The sequence below is a fragment of the Rattus norvegicus genome, chromosome 20, assembly GCF_021556685.1.
Source record: "Rattus norvegicus strain SHRSP/BbbUtx chromosome 20, alternate assembly SHRSP_T2T, whole genome shotgun sequence".
NCBI lineage: Eukaryota > Metazoa > Chordata > Mammalia > Rodentia > Muridae > Rattus > Rattus norvegicus.
This window is the reverse complement of record NC_141553.1, coordinates 38,083,662-38,100,249: the sequence shown is the minus strand read 5'-3', so window position 1 is coordinate 38,100,249 and position 16,588 is coordinate 38,083,662. Positions and strand designations below refer to the sequence as shown.

General features: G+C 41.4%; 1 protein-coding gene across 7 annotated transcripts in view; it reads right to left on the bottom strand.

The window, feature by feature from the left end:
* Pkib (cAMP-dependent protein kinase inhibitor beta) overlaps positions 1 to 14,159 on the bottom strand; it is a 96,604-nt gene extending 82,445 nt beyond the window's left edge. For 2 of the 7 annotated variants that reach the window (NM_001076553.2, NM_012627.3), the window contains 1 exon segment: positions 12,785 to 12,893. The gene's annotated coding sequence lies outside the window, so the exon portion shown is untranslated. 7 annotated transcript variants of the gene reach the window in all.
* Positions 14,160 to 16,588: the final 2,429 nt, after the last annotated feature.

Below are 16,588 nucleotides of genomic sequence, written 5' to 3'. Positions count from 1 at the left end.
TGGCTTCAAACTTGGTATATGGCCAAAGAATGACCTTAAGTTTCTGATTACTGCCTTATATCACCATGTCAGGCTTATGTGGAAGTACTCTGGACTGAACCCAAGTTACCCTAACTGTAAATTTTCCAAAATAGTCTCAAGTCAGCATTCATTCAATAGCTGCCTCTTTCAAAGTACTAGTTGAAAAGTTAAATAGGACCATGGAAAAATAATACACATAAGCTTATGAATCCGGCAATCCATCCCAATATCACACAGCCCTTCTTCTCTACCACTCCCTGGAGATAGAGATACATATAAGCCTGTTTCTCACAGGTTTGTATATTACCAAAGAATCTTAGGTCCATACCTGTCCATGAGCAACTCTTGAGCATGCTTACATGAGTACTACATGAGTAGTGTGAGTATCTAACTTGAACACAAATTCTGAAGACTGGAAATCTTAATTCCTAACCTGCCTGTGTTTACACGTATGGAAAGAATTCCTAACCTAGTGAGTTGACCTGCTACCTGCCCTGCTAAGGCTGTGTGTCTTGTGTATAAATACATTTTTCTTTCTCCACCATTAGGTCTCAATGCACAGGCACCTCATTGACCCAGTCTAACCCTTATGTGCAGCTTTCACACTCAAATACCAGGCACAAACAGTGGAGATGTGTTAGGTGCTAGGTAAAGGGGAGAGAAAGAAATGCTGTCATCTTGATGATGTGAAGACAGTGAAAGAGCAAAAGTGAGAAAACTCTGGAAAATAAAAAGACAAATAAGTCATAGAGGTAAGTTCTGAATCCAGATCTAGCTAAATCTTACAGTTTGTATACTGACTTCCTTTGTTGGACAGCCACTTGATATTACTAATCACTAGCTGATCGATAACAAACCAACACCTCTATTATTTTACAGGTTCTGTCAGTGACCATCTCTCTTCCATGTATTTCAATATATGTTCATATATATATTATACACAAATTATATATTCATATACTTATGTATTTTATATATTCATATATTGTATTTATTATATACATATATATATAAAATGCCCCTTCTACAACACATAACAGACACACACATACATATATATATATATATGTATATATATCTCAGATATATTTAGACTGAGGAAAGACTTTGTGTTTAAATTTGTGGCTAATGTTAATAAATACTACATTTTACTAGTGATAATACACACACATGTATATAACATGTATATAACATGTGTGTGAAGCATATATACATGCTTCACTCCTAGATTTGTTCACATATAAACAATCAGTTAAAATGGATCAGGGCTCACAAAATACAGTAGTCATTAACATTGGCCACAGATTTAAATGCAAAGTCTTCAGTAAGATATTTAAAGCCCTTCACAACAGCTTCAATCTCTACTTCTGCCCATTCAGTCTCTGGATCCTGAATAGCCTTCACAGCTCTGTCTTATTCTTTTCTGCATTTGAGCTTTTGTTTTTACTACCTTCTAATTCCAGGATTTTTTTTTCCATTCATAGAATTTTTCTTCAGTGCTTAAAGGACCACCTCAGTTTCTACCTCTTCTGGACAATTCTCTGAAGTACTTCAACACTTTGTTTCTTTAAGAGATGGGCAGTTAGGCTGATTATCTTCCATCACCTGCTATGAGCAGACAGGATTCTAAGCACCTAACAAAGATGAGTTTCACACATTCCTGCTGACCTACATCACCAAGAAACACCCAGAAACGCCTGCATCCAAGAGGCAGTTAGCCTTTCACCTCAGAAACAGGCTTACGAAATTCCAAAGTTCATTAAAACTTTCAATAAACATTTTTAAATGTTCTTTAGTTTTATTTTATATATCTAAATGTTTTGCCAGCATGTATGTTGTGTCCCATGTGCGTGACTAGTGACCACAGGAGCCAGAAGATGAAACTGGGGTTCAAGATGGTTCTAAGCTGACATATGGACACCAGGATTAAAACTTGGGTCCTCTGGAGGAGCAGCAAGTGCTCTTAACCATGGAGTCATTGCTCCAGCAGTACATAAGTGTTTATGATCACTCTCAAAAATGAGCATGAAAATGCAACATTAAAACATGGAATTACGGGCTCTTTTTATAATAGGTAGTTTTATATACTGATTTGATGATGAAAAGTGAACTCAGTTTTTCATATTAGTATAATTATGTTGAGAAAAAACTGAAATTACAAAAAAAATATTTGTTTGTTAGCACATTGACTAATTAAAAGTGGAGGTAGCCATGTAACAAGGTTTTTAATTTGTAACTTGATGATTTTTGAGTTGTTATCTCCATAATCTTTGTCCATATTTTGTCAAGTGTTAGCCACAGATACATGCTTATGAGGAAGCTGGTGGGAGGTCTGAAGGATGGGAAAAAGATTGAAACCTCAGAGGCCAGATCACCCAGAGCTCCCAGGAATTAAACCACCAACCAAGGAGTGTAAGGGATCCATGGCTCCAGATACATCATAGCAAAGGACTGCCTTGTCTGACATCAAAGGAAGGGGGTCCCTTTGTCCTGTGGAGGCTTGATGCTCCAGAATAGGGTGATGCTGGAGCAGTGGGTCTGGATTGGTTGGGGAGCACCCTCATAGAGACAAAGGGGTTGGGAAGAAAGCAGATGGGATGGGGTGTTGTGGAGGGGTAACTAGAAAGAGGATAACATTTGAGATGTAATGAATGGAATTAAAAAAAATAAAAGAAAGAGTTTCTTTCATACTTATTTCTTTTCAAATTATTATTTGGATACAGAATATACATAATAAAGTTCATTAATGATAACTAAAGAGGATTATACTGAACAAGGTTTATTTCTACAAAGTCTACTTACTTTTCACTTGAAAATACAAAGAATATGGCAAAAATCAAGATATTAAAATATATAACAATGGTGATATATGTGATGAAAATAGAAAATAATAAATAAAAATGTCACCAACAACCTACATGCCAATAAAATTCATGGTTTCCACACATAAAACAGACTTTGGAACCAGACCTCAGCCTGGTTTTGCTACACTTCTGAAGGTTTCGTTTTAAATCATCCATCTTCAGGGTGGAAGTACATATTTTCCCTGCTCTTTACCTCTGTTAAGGAGTCTTCCTTCTCTTTTCATGCTCTCCCAGATTCACTTATTCCCAAGAATGACACTGAGACCAAGGCCAGATTAACCAAAATTTCACATGCCCCTAATCACAGCTGTTTGTTCAGTCCCAGCATGACTCAGAGCTGCCCAGAAAGCTTGTTACATTTCCCTGACCACAGCCTTAGCTTCCAATGTGGGTTTATGGTACAAACAGACTGGAACGTAGGACTGTTACTAAAGCCTGGGTGGAGATACATTGTTCTCTTTGAATGTATACTTTAGAAATTAGATAGAGAACTGCTGGCAGCTTTTTTTTTTTTTTCAGAGTAAAGCTTGACAATGAAGTAAAATCAAGAGAGAGAAAGAAGCTGGTTTCTTTCAAAATAATTTTAGTTCTGCATCAAGCTGTGGCTAAAAACCAAGTTTCACAAATCTCATAAACACCTCTTGTCCCTTGACATATATTTTCTCTTATGGAAAATTGTGATAATCCTTAAAATATGGTTAATTTCTTAAGCGACTCCATTCATAACAGATGGAAAAGGTTAAGAGATGGAAGAGAATTGTCTTAAGAGTCAGTGCACAGCTTTAAAGGGAAAATGAAGGCAAGCAGTGGTAAAAAAAAAATACATTTCTACTTTCAAAGATTTATCTTATTATATATAAGTACACTGTAGCTGTCCTCAGACACACCAGAAGAGGGCATCAGATCTCATTACAGATGGTTGTGACCCACCATGTGGTGCTGGGATTTGAACTCAGGACCTCTGGAAGAGCAGTCAGTAACCACTGAGCCATCTCTCTAATTTCTACTCTCAAAACCAGGAGTTTTTAAATCAAACTAGAAGCCCAAACATAGGTTTATAAAGGTGAAATAAGTTCTCGGATTTAGTAGAAGTTTACCATCTTTTCGCTAATATTTACCCTCTCTCAGAGACTGGCCGGGGTCCACTCTGAGGGGAAACTCTTCCTCACTTCCTCTGAAACCTTTTCCCATTATTCCCAATGTAAATGAATGAAAGTCAAGGTTCGCCCTCAGATTCATAAGGATATATCTAATTTCTCTATTGTTGATTCCATATGGACTCTGAGACGATTGGTTCCATCAATGGTAAAGAACAGTGGCCGGGAAAGGCTGCAGTAAATCACTACCCACTTTACAACACTGCCTTTTTGCGGCCATCTTTACATCTGACACTAAGAACGAAAGCTTGGTGTGTACCACACCTAGACTTTTTAAAATGTCCAGGATGCTTCAGTCCTTCTTAGAAGAGGAAACAAAATACTCACAGGAAGTAGAGGGTAGGAGGGACTTGGGAGGAAGAAAGGAAGGAAAGAAGGAAAAGGAGGACAGGATCAGGTACGGGAGGAGATAGAGATCATACACAGAAGGTCAGGAATTTGAACAGAGGTGTGTAGCAATGGGGGGTGGGGAACTTAGGGTAGCCACCAGCAAGTCCCAGATGCCAGGAAAGCAAGAGGCTCCCAGGATTAGCTAAAATGCCCAACAAAGGGGAGGGAGAACCTGTAGAGACCATATCCAGAGATTAAGCAAGGTCCCTGGTTGGGGAATGAGACCACCCACTCATCCCCAAATTCTTAACCCTGAAGTGCTTCTGTCTAAAGGAAATACAGGGACCAAGTGTGGAGCAGACTCTGAAGGAAAGACCATCCAGAGACTGCCACACATGGGAATTTATCCCATCTACAAACAGCAAACCCAGGAAACCCAGACACTATTGGGGATGCCAAGGAGCGCTTGCTGACAGGAGCCTGTTATAGCTGTCTTCTGAGAGGCTCTGCCAGAGCATGACAAATACAGAGTCAGAGACTCACAGCCAACCATTGGACTGAGCACTCAGACCCCAATGAAGGAGTTAGAGAAAGGACTGAAGAAGCTGTAGGGGGTCTGCAATCCCAGAAGCAGAAGAACACTATCGACCAACCAGGCACCCTAGAGCTCCCAGGAACTAAACCACCAACCAAAGAATATACATGGAGGAACCCATGGCTCCGGGCACATATGTAGCAGAGGCTGGCCTTGTCTGGCATCAATAGGAGAAGGAGCCCTGGGCCCTGGGAAGGCTCAATGCTCCAGTGTAGGGGAATGCCAGGGCATTGAGGTGGGAGTGGGTGCGTGGGTGAGAGGTAGAGCAACTTCATGGAAGCAGGGGGAAGGGGGATGGGCGATGGGGGATCTGGACAGGAAACGAAGAAAGGGGATAACATTTGAAATGTAAATACATAAAATATCCAATAAAAATACGAATAATAATAATAATAACAACAACAATAACAATAATAATAATAATAATTATATGTCCAAGATGGCAGGTGAGTTGTCCTTTTCAATTCAGTCAATATCCAGTGTGCCGAGGATTTAGATTTATGTACTAATCAAAATAGGCTCTGACGCTTTCTGTTTCACTAAATGGACAGAGGGGCTAGCGTATAGTAGAACCAGTTTCATCTTATCCCTGTCTAGTTTATAAATAAATGAGACTAGACTACCGGCTACCATTAAATTATTTGGCTTTGACAATTACTGGGTGTTGTATTCTCTCTAAGCTCCACCCTCACAGCTACCTGGGAACAGCCAGGTATGCTCCGCCCCACAGTTGCCTGGCAACGGCCAGCTGTGCCTGACTATATAAGGGGCTGCTTGCCCCCTTCTCTTCCACTTATCCTCTCTTACCCTTTCTTATCCCTCTTGCTCTTTGTTTGTCTCTGTTCTTGCCCCCATCACCCTCTCCATGTGCCCATGCCGGCTGCCTTTCCTCTCTTCTTCTACTCTTCTCTCATTAAACCTCTCCACGAGGAACCATAGTGTTTGGGTATCTTCTGTCCAGGCATGGGCCAAGACTCGAAAACCTAACACTGGGGATCACCCCTAATCTACTTTTCTAATTGTTGCCCTGGCTGCTTCCTCAACAGGGTACCCCAAATACTTGCTGTTTCTCCTGGCCCTGTGTTCATGCTCTGTTTCAGCTCATAGCAGCTTCTTCCTCTCTCCCTGGTTCCTCTTCCTCCTCCTCCTTCTGCAACCCCCAACCAGGTCACTCAAACCCCACCTACTTCTAATCCATCCAGTAATTGGCTGTAGTCATTTTTGTTTAACCAGTAGTTTTAAGTTAAGGAACAAGGTTCACACAACAGAAGTTTGTAAAGGTGAGAAATCACTTGTAAGCCTAGACCTTTGGGTACAGAATTTAGCATTATGATACACAGCAACGGTCCTAACCTCAATCATAGGGAGATGCCTCAGTGGGCAAAATGCTTGCAGAGCAAGCAAGCACAAGGGCCTAAGTTTAGATCCTAAATGAATACCTAGAAAATGCAGCCATAATACCAGTTCCGTACATCAAGAGAGAAAGGGAGAGAGAGAAGTGGGGCGGGGGATTGGAACATACCTAGTCTGAGCCGGCCTGGCAACAGATCACTCCCATTTCCTTAACCTTCCCACAGAAAATGTATAAGAAATGTTCTCCCTTAAACTCCATTACAGGTCAAAGAGCATACAATATGTTTGTGACTCCTACTTTTGCACTTAATATAACCCCCTTCCTTTGGAAAACAGTCCGGTAACTTATCTTTTCTACACTCACAGCCTCTCCCACCATTGGGAGTGTTTCTTTAATCATTGAACAAAAATCAATTAGACTCAGTGTCCCAAGACACCAACTTCTCCACCGTCACCTTCGCTCGAGTATGGAACAGGGACGCGTCTCCTTACCTGTTTGCTCCTCCTCACAATCACAAAGCCTGGCCTTTCATCTTGTCAAGTCAAAAGCTCTATTAACCATCCTCCTGCTAGTACTCTTACCACTATGGTCCGCGGCTATATACACATTCGGAAGTTCTGCCTGCACTCGTTGCTCTAAAAGTCTCTTTCCAGCTTCTTCCTGGGCTTCCTGGGGCACTACCTGCACTCTTCTGCTTCTGCATTCTTACCGTTAGGGGTCTTACCATACTCCCTGCTATATCCCAAAACTGACATTATCTCTTGAGCTTCTTCTATACAAGTGGCCTCTTAAATGTTGAACCTCTGATTTAACATTTACACATAAGGTAGGGCTTTTATCTCCGTATGTGGTCACATTCTGAGGTTCTGAGAAAGACAAAAAATGGAGGATACGTAATTCAGAATACCTATCAAGTCCGCCCCCATTCTCAAATCGCCACGCCCATAAATTGTGCCAACTCGCAACCTCACACCCGAGATGCATTTGGCAGCCCGTCCTTACACAACTCAGCTGTCATCAGGCCCAGTCCCTTTCAGGCTCTAATAATGCTGGAACTAGAATATTACCTACTCGTCCTCATGTGGATGTCTTAATGAAGGCTTAGAAATATTCGCTTGCACGCAATCCACCTACTCACCTAAGAACTGTAGGAGTGGGGAACATCTGTAACTTCCTAGAATGTGTGAAAGGCTTACGTGAGTTGGTCTTTATTTTCTTTCTAACTTTTCACTCCCATGAGCAGTCCTGCTTCTGTCCCTCCACACACACAGAGCGGTGACAGATGTCCGCGTTGTCAAGGACAGAGGAACTGGGAGGCAAAGCAGTTTCTGAGGAAGTGCTGCCTTTTGTAACTTCTTCTTTGTGTTTGATAGATGTCTTAAAAACCTTCAGAGTGTAACAAAAATTCATCGTGTCTGTAATATGGCTGTTTTATTAGATTCGAAAGACCTCTCTGGGAAAGTCAGGCAAAGAGGTCTTATTTCATTGCTTTTGAGTTTGGTATTATACTTCGCTCCAGAGCTTCCGCAATAACAATGGTTATTTTCATTTAAAAAAATCAACATAATAAAGCAATGTAATTGCTTGAACTATAAACGATTCCTGTTTACACATGTGTGTGCAGGGAAACAGAGACAGATAGAGAAACGTAATTTTCCCTTTCCCGCAGGTTAAATTATAGATAGCCCAAAACACGAGATTTAGAAAGATGAAAACATGGAATACAGAAAATTCTTGAAGCCAGTTAGAGAGATTGAGAGAGCCAAATTATTTTCTTTGAAACATGTAACCTCAGGGCATAGAAATTAAATTGAAATAAAAATTTTTCTGGTGGTTAAAACACAGGCATATGGAGGAAGGCCACGGGACTTCTTTTCGGTGGTTTTACTTTTGAAGTTGTCACACGGAGCTTCGGTTTCTCCTTTTATTTCATTTCCCAAGTGAGCACTTTCTGTGGTGGCCCATTCTGAACACCCGGCCCAGACGATGCTTCCGCTTATCAGCAGAACTATGTCAGTACTTGTAAGGAAGAGAGATCTGTGGATAGAGGATCCTAGGAGAGCTTCCTGTCTGTCTATCCTGTGCTCAAAGGCTTCAGCTGTTGCTCCAGCATTTAAGTGTCAACTACGTCCTGACTCCACACTGTTTGAAGAATCCCTGTCCCCCGGGCCCTCTTTCCTGCCCGAAAAATCTTGTTTCGAATTCATCCAGGATTCTCCTTTAGATTGCTACCTCACTTTCAGCAACAGACACAAATCTGAGTCCACCTCCTTATTATCTCAACATCTTAGAACCTTCTCCATCAAGCAAACAAACGAACACACAAACACACAAACTCAGCTCCTAGATATTGAGACTCTGAGTGACTGACGGACACACATCCTCATTTTCTATGAAGTCCACAGCAGGCACATACCTAGACAGATGCACAGAACTGCCAGTAGCCATTGCCTGCTGGGGGTGGAGGGGGTGCTTCGTTTGAGAGAAAAGTAGAAACTCTGTTTCATTTCTCAAAATCAGTTCTAATTCTCGTAGCAAGAAAAATAACCATTTTCGTTTCCTCAGGTATGCACAGGAGTGTGACCTAGAACTTGCCTTGTGAAATATCATTATCTCACAATGACACAGAAAAGCTATATGCAAAGTATGTGACAACGTGTGAAACCAACAGGCTATAGAAAAGCATGTGCCAATAGGAGAGGTTCTAGAAGGAAGACTTCCGTCTTGAATTTATTCCTAATATTTGATTTTGGTAGATGTAATTACTGAACCAAGGGTCTTAGATTTCCTCACCTGCATTGAGAGGATTAATTAGTATCTGTGTGGTATTTTAACTAAGGAGGCTTCTTTTATTATAGACTCTATCAATTGTTTTGATATTCAGAGAGGAATCTTTTTTTTTCTTAGCCAATATTTTTGCACTAAAGGAATGGAACATGACCAAATTTACTCTCAAGCCACACAAAACTGAGTTTTAGCAATATCTGAAAGCACAAATTTCGAATGTATTTCTCTCTCGTTTTAAATGCGAATTTAGTCTTGATTGAGCCTGGTTCACTTTCATTTGCCTACAACAAACCATTAAGCAAGAAATATTAGTGAAAACATGTTTAACAGTTTCTCAGAGTAGTTTGCTGTCCGTAGAAAGCTTCCTCTGTGTAACTCTATCATTTCTCTCTCTCTGTCCACCTATTATCTATCAGTCTATCTCATTCATACACACACTCTTAATTCTCTACAACTTTCTACATTTTTACATATAAAACTGATTCTATTATGTGTTTTTAAAGGGAGCCATAATTTTAATATATAATCAATTTTAATATATAATCAAGATATTTCATGGTTTAATATCTACAGAAAAGAAATTAATATATGATCTCACAAAGACATACATGTGAATATCCTTAGCATTGGAGTTCACAATAGCACAAATTGACAGGAATACAGAGTGAGGAAGAAGCATTTGTCACCAAGCCTAAAGATGGGAGTTTGGTCCTTGGACCCAAATGGTAGAAGAAATGTATTTACTCCCCAAAATTGCTCTCTACCCTCCAAATGCATGCTATGGCACACTTAGGGCCAAGAACCAAACAACTGAGTAGGTCTTGGGCCCTACTATTACTCTGCTGAAAGGGCATAATATTAAAGCCATGCCTAAAGACTTACACCCTGAGACTCATGCATCCCTCAACGCCCATCAGAGAAGCTTTGTTTTGCAGTACAGGTGATTAACCCCCACAAGTCATCCACAGGCAGAGAATAGACTTTGAGATCCTAGCACTTAACGGAATATATATATCATAACCTCTCCTCTCAAGGCTCAGAGATAATCACTAAGAGGATTGGAAAGGTTGTAAGAGCTAGAAGCAGCGATGACTCTGTTGAAGCAGTGTTTTCTGGAGAAAAAAAACAGGATAACTGTATAGAAACTCATAGTGGCTGTGACTGCATGCACAAGATCTTTACAAGATCAAACCTGATGAAATCCCAGCATGAATGGGGTGGACTCATGAAGTCTTCCTCCTAGATACGCCACCACTGACAAGTGATGACGGGAGAGGGGATTCCATTTTCTTATGCGATATGAGCTGTGAAGGCTACCCATGCTCCAGTGCACGGTCTCACAGTTATGCGTGTACAGGCATCAGTTTGAAAAAACGCTCAGTTTGAAAAACGCTTGAAATTTTAAGTTAATAGTGGGTGGATGGGAAGAAATTAGAGGTGATGTAACAAGGAGCTGGACTTGATCAAACCAGTGTATACATTCATAAAGTGCTCAAATAATATACAGCTGTATAATTCGAAATAAAGAGTCCAAGTAGATGTGCACATCTACTGAAAAATGCACAGACTGTGGTATGTCAACACAAAGAGAAATAATTCAGCAGCTAAAAAGGAACAAAATACAGATACATACTATAATGCAGATGTACTATATACACAGTGTACAGAAGCATGCTATGAATGAATCCATATAGTATATGTTTGTCTGCCATGTTTAGAAAAAGTAAACCCATAGAAACTGAAAAGTAGACACACAATTCCCTGGACTTAGGATGGGACTAGAAGGCTCCAAATAGGCCTGCTGGGTCTTATAAACTGCTGGAGATTAAAAGAGATCATAATAATTATTACACATCCTGGCGAAAGTTCTAAAACATTTGATAGGGGATGGCTTTCTAAAGATCATCTGCCTTTGAGGAAGGTAAATTTTATGATGTATAAATTTATAATCTATATCTCAGCACGTTTATTTTTAATAATCTCTATAATGCAAACTGGATGGGGATTTAAATAATTGTCAGACTGTCAGAAAAAATAAACTGATCTATCATTAACTTAAATATACACTTAAGTTGACTAGAGAGGAGGGAAAACTTTAACGAGAGAGGAATTTGGCACTTATTAAAATATTCTAGTCAAGTAATCTCCTGCCTGCAATATTTTGCTGAAGAAACTCATAAACACAATACTAACAAATTACTAAAACTCTTACTTTTCTTCTTTCTTTCCTTGTCATTTGGATTTTTTTTTTTTTTTTTTTTTGGTTCTTTTTTCGGAGCTGGGGACCGAACCCAGGGCCTTGCGCTTCCTAGGTAAGCGCTCTACCACTGAGCTAAATCCCCAGCCCCGTCATTTGGATTTTTAAAAATTGAGTCCGTTGAACTTTGTGGAGGGGGGAGGGGGGACAAGCTCCCTAGAGACAGTGTCAGTTGACTGGCTCCGACTAGCATCTGGCAGTCACAGGATACAGTATCTCAGAGGTGCCATCTCTGGCATCGAAAAGTTGCGGTCACCACATTTTAATTTCCATTTTAGTAAGCCAAACTCTGAGCCTCTGAATACTAAATTCAAGGAAGTTAAAAAAAAAAAAACAAAAAAAACGAGTCAATAAGGGAAAAAAAAACATCTTGGGAAGTGGATAGATGGCTGTTTAAAGGTTACTACCGTTTACAGAGAGAAAAGCAAGCCACAAGAACAAGTCGAACCCATTACTTTTTTTCGTATCCAATCACTGGTTACAGTGATTCATTCTGGTTTATCTTTCCTAACAGCTGAACATGCCTCTAAGCGGTTGTCAGTGTCCAGTATCCACCTGCTGGCCCGGTGGAGTCCAGCTGCTAATCCATTGTTTGCTTTAATGGCTTCCCTTGGGCTCAGCATTTGCTCTTCAGGGAGCTTTCCTGAATCAGGAATGCATTCTGATACCATTTTTGAGAAGATGAAATGCCACTATCATCTCAGCTTGACTAAAGAAGGGAATTGAGTTGTGGGTTCCGGGAGGTCCATGAGACCGGGTCACCCTTTACAAAACCCCCAACCCTTCAGGAGTCCCCAAAAGGCTGCAGTCACTGTAGCCAAGTCCAATCTGGGCTAGGATGCCTTCTGCTTCTCAGTCTCTGGAACCAACTGCCACTTCAGTCCCTCTTCCTTTATCAGTGAGGGTCCTAGGAGCAGGAAGAGTCAGGTATAGCTGCAGGCCACAGGCAGTGAGGTCACTGGTTTCCTATCCAGCATACTTTACCAAGGAATGGAGGAAAACCGGTAAGGTGAGGTCTCTTGGTAAATGACACAGTTCTGGATGCTTGAAGAGGGTTGGAACTCGGACCTCTACTCATAGGAAAAACGAGGCCGGAAGAAAATGATGTGGCGTTGATGGCGCGAGCAGAGAAAGGCTCGGCAACTTATAGCCAGAGGTCTCCCGGAGTCCACTTTCAGTGGCCAACGAGGAAAAGCCAACGAGCAGACCTCCTGGGATCACCTGCTTTCAATCCAACAGTCCCCAATCTCCGGGTACAAGGATGGGATCGACTCTGAATTCCCCCCGGGCGTGTGCAGACCAGGCAGAAAATATAAAGTTGAGCTTACATTTTCCCTCGCTTGGTCTCCTCAACTCCCCGAGTCCTTTCCCTCCATCCTCTCTCTAGTGACACCTGCTCTCAGTCCGCCCGGTACTTACCAGCTGCGCGCTAGAGACGCTTGCGGCGCCGGGCCAGGTCCCTCGCGGTGCCGCCTGCCACCGGCCTCTCTGCGGCACCGAGCTGCGACGCGGCGGGAGCTCGCTGCCGCCTCTTCTCTGAGATGCGGCTGGGCTGAGCCGGTGGCTGCGAGGTGTGGGGCGGAGGGAGCCGCTCGGTCCCGCCCCCGCGAGCTGAGCTAGGCTTCACAAGACCTGCCCAGTTAGCAGAACCCGCCACCGCCCCAGGGGACAAACGCAACAGTGGTTCCTGCTCCAGGTGTCCTAAGAGGAAAGCTCTCTGTGACACAGCTCTCTGTGCACATACTTGGAGGACCTGAGGCACTTCCCCTAGGAATGAGCACCTCCTAGGAATATGCACCTCTGCTGCCGTCCTTCTGTCTGGGTGCTGTTATCCTTCCCTCCCTTGAGTGTGCGTTCCCGTACTTGGACTCCTGGTATCAGGAGGTTGCACTTTATCTAGCCAGGGATGTTTGGAGAAACTAGCTCTGCCTTAACCTGGAATCTGGGTGTTCGCGTTTATTCACTGATTCTTTTAGCACATTGGAGTCTCACGCTGTGACGAACACTTTTTTGTGTGTGTGCAATGAAAAGCAGACATATCAGGCTTCGGTTTTAGACTCTCACTAAGGAAAACAAAGTTCTTACTGTTAAGCTATCCTTGTGTCATTTAAAAGATGTAGAAAATGGAAGTTGTTGCTGCTAACAAAACTAAAGAGGCCCTTTCTGATTCTGGAGGAGGTGGCTTCTGGTGGAAGTCCCAGTGGCCTCTGATGCCCTGACAGTCACCAGAATTCCAAGTCTTCTCAGCTATGAGATGCTTTATTATCCTGCATCTGGCTTCCAGGAATTCACTGGATACCACTTCCCCACTGACGACTACAAAATAGCCTGCTTATAGAAAGACTGACATATTGAAATATAATTAAGTAAAGAAAAAGATCCTCATCTGAAATGTCTACAAGGTGTATGATGGTTAGACTCCTTAAGTTATTGAATATCTGTAACCACCATGGATATACCACCTTATGGTAATAATTCTCTACTTACAGGTAATAGACTGAAAGTCAATAAAGTTAGGTCATTTGCATAAGGTGAAACAGGAAAATCCAAACCCCGGCCTGTGAGATGTCCCAGAGGGTTAAAGTGCTTACTGCCAAACTTGATGACCTAGGTTTGATTTCCAGTACCTGGATGGTGGAAAGTGAAAACCGGCTCCCATAAACTGTGCTCTAATTATACACATGCCTCATGCACATATGTGTATTCACCAGTACACATGTGCATGTTTGATTTAAAAATTTAAGGGAGGACTAAGGCGATGGCTCCATGGTACAGAGTTCTTACTGCTCTCACAGAGAGCGACTGTGTTCCCAGCACAAAGGTTGCCTGTGGCAACTGGATGAAGTTCCAGTTCTAAAGGTTTTGTCACCCTCTTCTGGTCTCCACAGATACTGCTTTGTGTGATACTAAATATACTTGCAGGGAAAACACACTTAAGCATAAACTAGAAGTTAATCTCATTCTTTCACCAAGCTGATTTTTAAGACGCATGTCTTTCTGTCCTTCAGAATTGATAACATGTTTAAATTGCATGCTGGTAATATGGAGAGTTCTCTAAACCTTGGGATGTTGTGCATATCCCCCCACCCACCACAGAACAGTTATGTAGTCACAATGTATCCATGAAAGAGATCAAACATTACTTCTGACTTTAGCATATCTTGGAAACCTATTATTTGGCACAGTTCCAAGTTCAATATTAGTCCATAGTGTAATAGTTGTGTTCCGTAGTTATTCTAAAGCTAGTGCCCATTAGGTATTTATGATGGGGGTGGGAGTGAAACCTTTGACATATGAGCTATTATATAACAGTGGCAAAAGTTTTATGAATGTGCAACTGTAGTAGGTATGCTCACAATTTTTTTGAACATAACAACATAAAACAGCCCTGCATTTAGGTACAATTTTTATTTTTAAAACTAGGCCTTATGGATGTGTCTTTAAAGTACTGTATACTTTAAAATCACCTGAACCATTAGAAGGTAAGTGTCACAAGATTATGTCCTCAGTAGCTAAGGTAGCCACAGAAACAGATGCTAAGAGAGAAGATTTTTTTTAATTCTGTACTTCGTGATTTATTTATTTACTCACTTATTTACATAAGAAACGCAGTGCCACAACACATGTGTAGCAGTCAGAGGACAATTTTTGGGGACTTGGTTCTCTCCTTCTATTATGCTGGTCCCTGAACAGATTATCAGGTTTCGTGTAGTAAATGTCTTTACCAAATGAGTAGTTTTAAAATTAATGAATTGACTTCTTTATGCTTGTTTTTATGTATAGCGACTTAAGAAAACCTATTTGTGGAATGTTCTTTGCTACTCTGAGAAGACCAAAGATTTTGTGTGTGTGTGTTCTCTCATGTCTAAATAAAGTCAATGCCACCATGTGGCCAGCTCGAAGGTCTGCAGCAACTGCCACTGGAAAGGACTCACTGTGTATCCAATGAAATATTTCAAGTCCAGGAGTTGAAGGTAACAGTAGCTTCCCATGGTTACATTAAATTGTGTTAGATGGTATCTTTAAATACAGAAAGCTCAAATCGGCTTCAATGTTCTATCAGGACATGATAGAAAGATGGTGGAAAGACAGGCAGGACCCTTAAATGTGAGCTCTTAGAGTAGATGAAGGAGAGGGAGATGAAGCAAACTCAGGACAATATAAAACAGATGAAAGTTCAGAAAGAAGAGAAAATACAGCATTTCAATCTTAATCAAGTTACACAGACAAGAAGACAAAGGTTGAATATGAAAATAGGATGCCATTTATAGAAGTTTTCGCAGAATAATGATGGCATAATTTATGGAGAAGCAGTGAGTAAGACTGGCTGACCATGGCAATGGCCAAACAAATGGGGAGTAAGGTATCCACACAGACACCAAATCCACCAACAATGATGCCTGTGAGTATACGATCAGATCACGGTGCAGAAGATGTTCATGAATGTACAGGAAAGGTCTGGAATTGAAGGAAGACTCCAGAGTCACGGAAGAAAGTACACATGTGCACACCCGGGGAGGGAGAATCTAAGTGGGTGAAAGGTGAGAGGTGAGAGGTGAGAGGTAGCTCACAGTTCAATACTAGAGAGCAGCAGGGCGTGCAAGAATAGCCAAGGAAGCTGAAAGAAGAAACTGAAATCCAGAAGAAGAAGGAAGTTCTAGTAAAGGATTTATACAGATGGTGGTAGTGTTCCTCAATACTAAAAGGTCCTCCAGGGTTAGACTGGTTCCAAGGAGAAAATGCTTCAAGTCCCTACGACTTGCGCCCTTGAACAAAGCTTTGCCTCTAAGAAGCTCTTCTCTTCTTTCTGATCTCTCATCTTTTTTATCTTGTCTTGAATTTGCTTCATCTCCCTCTCCTTCATCTACTCCAAGAGCTCACATTTAAGCTTCCCGCTTGTCTTTTCACCATCTTAAATTGTTGTCTAACACAATTTAACGCAACCGTGGGAAGTTAGTCTTACCTTCAATTTGAAGTATTTCATTGGATATACAGTGAGTTCTGTCCAGTGGCAGTTGCTACACACACACACACACACACACACACACACACACACACACACACACAAATACAAATCTTGGATCTTCTCTAAGTAGCCAAGAACATTTCACAATTGAATTATACAGACAAGAAGACAAAGGTTGACTACAAAAATAGGATGCTATTTTTAGAAGTTTTCACAGAATAATGATGGCATAATTTATGGAGAAGCAGTGAGTAAGA